The sequence below is a fragment of the Falco rusticolus genome, chromosome 1, assembly GCF_015220075.1.
Source record: "Falco rusticolus isolate bFalRus1 chromosome 1, bFalRus1.pri, whole genome shotgun sequence".
In the NCBI taxonomy this organism is placed as follows: Eukaryota; Metazoa; Chordata; class Aves; order Falconiformes; family Falconidae; genus Falco; species Falco rusticolus.
In genome coordinates this window covers 97,857,147-97,864,808 of record NC_051187.1, presented here as the reverse complement: position 1 = coordinate 97,864,808, position 7,662 = coordinate 97,857,147, and the positions used below count along the sequence as shown (strand labels likewise).

Here is a 7,662-nt window from a genome sequence, read left to right as displayed (position 1 = left end):
GCCTTGCCTGATTGGAAAGCTAAATGTTCAAGTGGGAATACACTTTGAATTTTTGCTTGTCTAGTTATCCTCTTTTATTTGCTTAATAACCTATTTAATAATGAACCTTGGCTGTCTAAAACTGATGAGTTCACTTTCTTTTGCTTTTGAAAGGACAGCAGTGTCAGCATAATTTCCTGGACAGGAATGAAAGTGTTCAAATTTCAGGAAAAAGGATCAGATCTTGTTGGAATGCGCATTGTTTGATATGTTGAACTGCACTGTGTGAAGGTGGTGAGGTGCTGGCAGAGGGGCTGCAGGGGCAGCCTCTGTGAGGAGAGGCTGGGTGCTGGCTCTGGCTGGTTCCAGCCAGCTCCATTGGACCTGCCACAGGGCACAGCTAAGCCCCTTAGCCAAGCTGGTGGCACCTCTGGGAAAACATGTATAAAACACCAGAGAACAGTGAGGAGTGAGGAAAGTCAGCACGTGAAACAGCCCTGTGAACAAAAAAGTCAGAAAGTAAAGAAAGGGAGGAGGTGCTCCCAGTACTGGAGCAGATATTCCCCTGAAGCCTATGGAAAGAACTACGCTGGAGCAAGATATCCACACTGCAGACCATGGAGAATTCCATGCTATATCAGCTGACTATTTCCTGAAGGGACTGCAGTTGGGTGGAGACCCTGCACTGGAGCAGCAGACAGGCACTGTTATGGACAGAGCATGAATCCCATTCCCCTTCCCCCTTTGTGCCAGTTGGAGTGGTGAGGAAGAAGTTGGGAATGAAGGAGTGAAGCTGAGCCTGGGAAGAAGGGGTGTGGTGAGGGAAAGTTATTGTTTTAATTTTGTCTTTGTTTCCCGCTATCCTACTTTATGTTCTTTGGGAATAAATTAAAATAATTTTCCCCAAGCCAAGACTGTTTTACTTGTGACATTAACTGGTAAGTGACCTCCGTGTCTTTGTCTTGACCCACCAGATTTTTCATTTTATTTTCTCCCCCCAGCCTATTGACAAGGGGTATTGAGAGAGCAGCTGGATGGGCATTTAGCAGCCTGCCAAGATCAGCCCACCACAGGAACTATGATTCAAGTTGGACTAAAAAAAGACAAAATATTGTGAGTTTGGTTTTTTGTTTAAGATACTGAACACTAATGTAAGCCTATTTTAAAGTGAAATCCCTAAAAGACTGGCTGCAAGAGTTCCAGAACATTTTCTTACCTATTAAAGATCAGTACACCTTTATTATTTTCACACTATAAGCAAAGAATTAAATGAATATGTAATTTAATTCCCTGTTTTCTAATTTTTATTTTACTTTAGTAGTACCACGTTAGTAATAGTGTATACTTAGTGAAGGTACTGTCTTTTTTATGTAGAACTAGCTGATAGATATTTTCCATGTTCTTTGCTTTTTACCCTCATGCTCAGACTAAAAGTAACTATTCACAAAAGAGGTTTGTGTTATACCCTGTAAACTTCAACTGAAATACAAATATTTTAGCTTGACCTATTTCTATGTGAATCTCAACTTTAACCAGTATCTAATTATATTGCTTATTTCATTGTAGAAACAAAGGAAATAATGAAGAGGAGAAAAAATACCCCCTTAAAAAAAAAATTAAGTCTGTAGTCATTAGAGTAAAAAGAGATTAATAGTAATTGTACAGGTAATTAAAATCCTATTTGTTTTTTTGGGGGGTTTCCCATACACTAGGCAAACTTGTTCTTCTATGAGGTTGAGAAGACCAGTATGTCAGGAGTTCCATTATTATCTTCAGGTATGATAATGTTCTAATTGGTTTATAAAGATTTATGACAGTTGAGTGTTATATCAAAGAGTTTCCTATGCCATCAGAAATACATCTAATATGCATATTTAAAAGAAGTTAGAAATAGAGGTATTTAGATTTTGTTTTGAGGTTCACCATTTCTAAGCATTAATTGACATTTACTAAGCACAGTTTGATGAGTACTGCTTTTACAACAAAAATTCATGACTGCTCACACTAGGGCTTTGATTCTGAAGAATACCTCCATCTGCAGATGTACTTGTGTGATTTTCTCTTGCCCCACACCACTCCAGCTTTACGCTTTGGAGTGTAACTCTGATCCTATTGCTGATGTAATGACATCCCAAGATCTTATTTTTCATCTAAGAGTAACAACTGTAATGCTTTTAATTTGACTGAACAAAGTACAAATTATTTACATGCAATTGGATCACAATGACTTTATAATTGATTTACATAAGCCATAGATATAGCTGTACCAGAGATATACTAACTATATGAAATTTCATTGTGAGAACCCTATATTTCTCTTACCTGCTTTTTTTTTTAGGATTTAGGCTGGCTGCAGGAGAATTAATCTGCAAAGAATGGAGCAGGAAGAAGTAGTCTCACAAGCCCAGTGTAGATGTGTTTGTCTCACTCTTCCGCCATTAGCCAGAAGACTGCTTCTTTTGCAAACTGGAGGCTTCCCCTTTCAGAAGACACAAATCTTTTTTTTATGTACTTTCTCACTATGCTATAAGGATTATGAAAATCTTTGAGGCATGGAAAAAGACCCTCTTTTAACAAAAACCTCTGAATCTTGAATTTAAGCTATAACCTTAAAATATAAAAAAACATGGCGAAAAAGCTTACTGTTGGGGCTTACGCATGCTGTTTTTAGCAAAACAGCTGAGAACTAGGTTAGTAGGCTAGTCTAGGCTTTAAATCTATGGGCAGAAGGTAGCACTAGCTTGAATGCAGTGTTGAGTTATTTGGGAAAGAGTGTAATTGCTCATGAAAAATCTGATAGGACAGATATGCTATAAATTTGAAGGCAAAGTGCTATTATGACATTTTTCTTGAGAATGGAAAAAAGATAATTTGGAAGGAAGAAGCAGAAACCTGGAAAGAAGACTGAGGAAAGACAAGAACTGAAGATTATAAGAGCTTTTTTGGGAAAAGTTATAAGGAAGATAGTTTAATAAAAGCCATGGGGAAGATAGGAGCATTAAAGGAATAGGAACAAACAAGAAAATGGGACATATTTGTGAAAGTATTACTTTTGTAAGCATAATACTATGGTCTCGGAAGAGTGTTATTTACAGGTGACAAATTAGAAAGAAGAAATAGGTACACAAGTTAATTCAGGTTAGGCATTCTGTAACTGAGAGAATCTGAGCTTTCAGTGAATATTTGAAGTCCAAACTCTGTCATTTACCAAATGCCTAATCCATATAACATTACTGATGTCAAATCTGATTTATCAAAAGTGAGAATTTGACCCAAGATAGTTCTTAAACATATTGTATATAAAAAAAAAGTGTGTGGGTAAAACAGTGTATAAAGCCAAATGCTTAGTTGACATTAAATCATGATAACTTTTTTCCTCAACACTATTTTAGGTCTGTGGGACCTTTTTTCTATTCATTGATCAAAATGATGGCACATTAAAAAAGAAAATTTAACTGGATTATTCTAATACAATCCATAAATATGAACTTTCTCTTAATATAGCCAGGACATCTCAGTACTCCTTTACTGTACTTTTTGTTTTGGTTTTGTTTTCTGTATTTTCACCTTCACAACTTTATTTTACAGACATTATACACTGTACAATTTTGTCCAGGTCTTAGACGTTGCTTCACACCCTCTAGGACTAAGTTTTCTGGTTAAAAGAAATAGGAAGGAGAAGAAAATATTTTTTTTCAGATTGTGAAGATGATGTAGATATTGTTGGTTTAGAAACATAGAAGTAAATCTTTTAGAAACACACAATCCCTGTAAAAATTCTCTCTCTTGCATTGTGAGAAACTGAGAACATGTGATTACTTGTTCTACATTAAAGAAATGTCATAAAAATTTATTATTGTACAAATTTTATTGTATGAGATTGATGTGTATTAATTTTATACAGTTTTAATAGTTAATTTGGATCTTTTAATTTCATTAATATATTTATTTAAAATTATATTAAAATAATGAAATTAACATTATAGTCCATCAGGTTTCTTAACTAAAATTTTATCAGAACTTAAAATTTGGGATGTAGAATGAAATTAGGAGTGATGGGAAGCAGTGGTCATGCAATTCAGGATATTCTTTTGTGTTTACACTGTGGTCTTTATGCGTTCCTCTGGGTCTTTTCTCTAAGTGTGTACATAGCTTCATTTCCTTCAGCTAGGACATCTAGACATACACTATAGCAAATACTTTGGAAAAGATCTTGGCTGCAAGACAAAAGGAATCTATAGTGGGTTCTGAGAGCTCTGTGGTCTGAATGACAAACTCCACAGAGTACAGAGAATCATCTCTGAAACACAGTTCTTGTCTTTTTATTTGCTCCTTGAAAGGAATCACTATGTTATCTGTCCTGAACAATCAGAATGTTTTTATCTGTCTTCTAAAGCTCTGTCCACTTCTCCTGTACCATTTTTACTTTATCTAACTCTACATATACCTTCTGCTTCCTGCATAAGGATTCTTTGGCTACCATGGCTGAATGTGTTATGCTCTTTGATGAGTTGCATTTTTAACAGAAGTATGTACCCTGAAGCAAGCAATGTCTCTTTGTCCTTACTCTATCTCTCTGATTAAAACGAAGGTAAAGAATTGCCTCTGCATTTAGTAAAGGAGGCATGAATACACATCCTCTCATTGCTGGTATCTTTAACCAGTATGACTGAAGGAAAATCATGAAGGAAAAGAAAACTTAAGTAAAGCAGAAATCTTACTGAAGAGTTACACAGTGTGTGCTTTTTGCAGAGACAGTTTACTGATAACCCTGTGATATGAGATAAAATAAAAATGAAACATGCTACAAAACTGCATCAGAGTAGACTGATAATCAATAACAATATAAATTAAAATGTAACAGGCCTGTGATAGAGTTTACCATGTTGTTGATCTTACATTTTTATAGTCTAGATACAGATCTACTTATATGTTGGACACATTACAGATGGAAGCTTTTAGAAATCAACAAATACTGAACAAGGACAAACTGGCTAGACATCACTGAGTTAATTTTCCTCCATTTTTAGGCAATCAGGCAGTAGTTTGTTATTTCAGAATGGTTTAGAGATGAATGCTTTCTCTTTCACCACACACTATTGCGTATTTCTCAATACCGCTATGGAAAACATAAGACCCATAGAAAAAGAAATCTTGAAGTCACACCTATAATGTGATCCATGAGGAGAGCAGAAAAGATAAGGTCATTATCAAAATCTCAGTTCACCTGTATAAAATCCTCAGAACCACATACTTTGAGGACCTGACCCTGAAGTCTAATTCTATCTTGTGTCTAATATTTATTTTTTAACTGTTCCTCATTTTTTGTGAAACAGCCAAGGGTTTGGAACACTACACTTGCGTGAGTTCAGTGTCCAGTCATTTCCAACTTCAGATTGTTTTGACCCATTACATAAAATTAGGTCTGTAAAAGGTTTGCTTGGGTCTTCACTGCATTCAGATGTTCTCCTGCATCACTTTTACACAGTCTTAAAAGCTTCCTAAGTATTGCTAGCCGTTGAAATACACTATCATGGTTCTTACAATATTAATTTTCAAACCTGCCCACGCAAATTCTGTGGACACTGTTGCTGTTACTTTGGTAAATTCCAGATATGTTGAACAGTAAAGAAATGGATAAGTTATATAGTAAGTTTTGTTACGGACTTCATCAAAGCTGTACTGGGCTTGCAGAAAAGAGCAACAAACTTCATTATTCATCCCCTGATGTCCTAACATACAAACTCTAGCCATAGCTCTTATCAGAGCCCAGCCTACATGTGACTCTCTGGCCACAGCTTTAATTCCAATAAATCCACATGATTTAAAAAAAAATAAATAAATGTAAATAGATTTCTCCAAACCTCATTGTTATTTTTTTACATAAATAGAGACATTTGTTAAAAAACAACTAAATCTTAAATCATCACTACCTTCTGGTACCAGTCTTAATTGTAGCTCTTTTCAGGCCTTGGTAAACCTAAAGAAAGGTTAAACTGAAGCCTAGTTTAACCATTCTCACAAGTCCAAAAATCCTGAACCTTTTTCACCCTCTTTGTATTTTAGGTATGCAATGCTATCATAACACAGGATTCATACTAACTTCTTAGCCTTATGTATTCATAAATTGTAAAACAATTGATATTTAATTTTTCTTCTCCCTGCATCTGAAGCTAGGCATAATGCTAGAGACTATAAGTGGTATGTTTAAACCAGAGATCCTCAAACTTTTTAAACAGGGGGCCGGCGTGCAGATGAAGTGGCAGGCAGTCATCTGCGGCTGCTTGATTTCCCCCCCCAGCCCCCGGCAGGGGGGTTCTGTAAATACCGGGGGCTGGATTGAGGACCCTGGGGGGCCGTATCCAGCCCACGGGCCGTAGTTTGAGGACCCCTGGTTTAAACTGAACATTCTTCTCTGTCTTCTTCTTCAGTGCCATACATGCTATTTACTGGACTTCCTTCTGCATTTTTTACCAACGTTATTTACCTACTGCATCCAAGCAAGAGTGTATTGTAAACCTCTGCAGCCTTATTTCTACTGAATAACTAAGAAGGAGAATCCTGATCTCTGGATGAGAAAAAGAAAAGTAGTCTTCATTGCTGCACACTGCTTGGTGTCTGTTTTATCTGAGACACACCCTCCACATCTCCAACTTCTTCCTACTTTTTCCTGCTTCCTAAGAAGAACCCCACACTTAGGTTTGCCTTTTCTGTCTCTTAATGAACCTCCACATCATGTTTCTTGCCTCCTCTTATTCCTATGCTTTAATTTGGTCCAATTCCATACCTACAACCTGAAACACAGTTGCTAGATAACCAAGTTGGTTTTGTGAGGACTAAGTGCTAAGAACAAGGAGCTTCTGCCATCAAATTACTGAATGATGCTAACTGTCCACATATAACTTTCTAGATTATTAGTTTGTATAATTTTATGAAAAAGCTTATTTATGTGTTTGTCCTGGTTTCAGCTGGAATGGAGTAGTAGCTTCATCTTAGTAGCTGGTGCAGTGCTGGTTTTTGGCTCTGATGTGAGAACAATGTTGATAACACACTGATGGTTTTAGTTGTTGCTGGGTGATGTTTACACTAAATCAAGGAATTTTGGTTTCTCGGGTCCTGCCAGTGAGGGGGTGGAGGGGCATGGGAAACTGGGAGGGGACACAGACAGGACAGCTGACCTGAGCTAGCCAAAGGGATATTCCATACCATGGGACATCATACTTGGTATATAAACTTGAGGCGGGTTAGCTGGGGTCTGAGGATTGTTGCTTGGGGATTGGCTGGACATCAGTCAGTGGGTCGTAAGCAGTTGTACTGTGCACTTATTTTCCTTTCTCCTTTCCCTTTGAATTTCATCCTTTCCCCCATTTTTCCATTATAATTTTGTTGTTATTATTATTATTATTTCATTTTTATTTTGTTTAAATTATTAAATTGTACTTATCTCAACCCTCAAGTTTTACATTCCTTTCAGATTCTCCTCCCCAGCCCCCTGGGTGAGGGGGAGTAAGCAAGCAGCTGTGTGGTGCTTGGCTGCTGACTGGGGTTAAACCACGACAGTGATGCACAATATCTTACATTTGTGGAAGGCATCTTCTTCCATTTAGTCATCCTGGGTCTATTATTCTCTAAAATCAGTTTTCCACTGTCCTCAAAAGCACTACCAGGATCCATGCAAATTCA

The 7,662-nt window shown here is 36.9% G+C and overlaps 1 long non-coding RNA gene across 1 annotated transcript; it reads left to right on the top strand.

Moving 5' to 3' along the window:
- Nucleotides 1-425: 425 nt before the first annotated feature.
- On the top strand, nucleotides 426-3,808 carry LOC119154312. Its single transcript, XR_005106427.1, has 4 exons — nucleotides 426-796; nucleotides 981-1,092; nucleotides 1,692-1,755; nucleotides 2,318-3,808. It is a non-coding gene; the product is annotated as an uncharacterized LOC119154312 (long non-coding RNA).
- The last annotated feature ends 3,854 nt before the right edge of the window (nucleotides 3,809-7,662 follow it).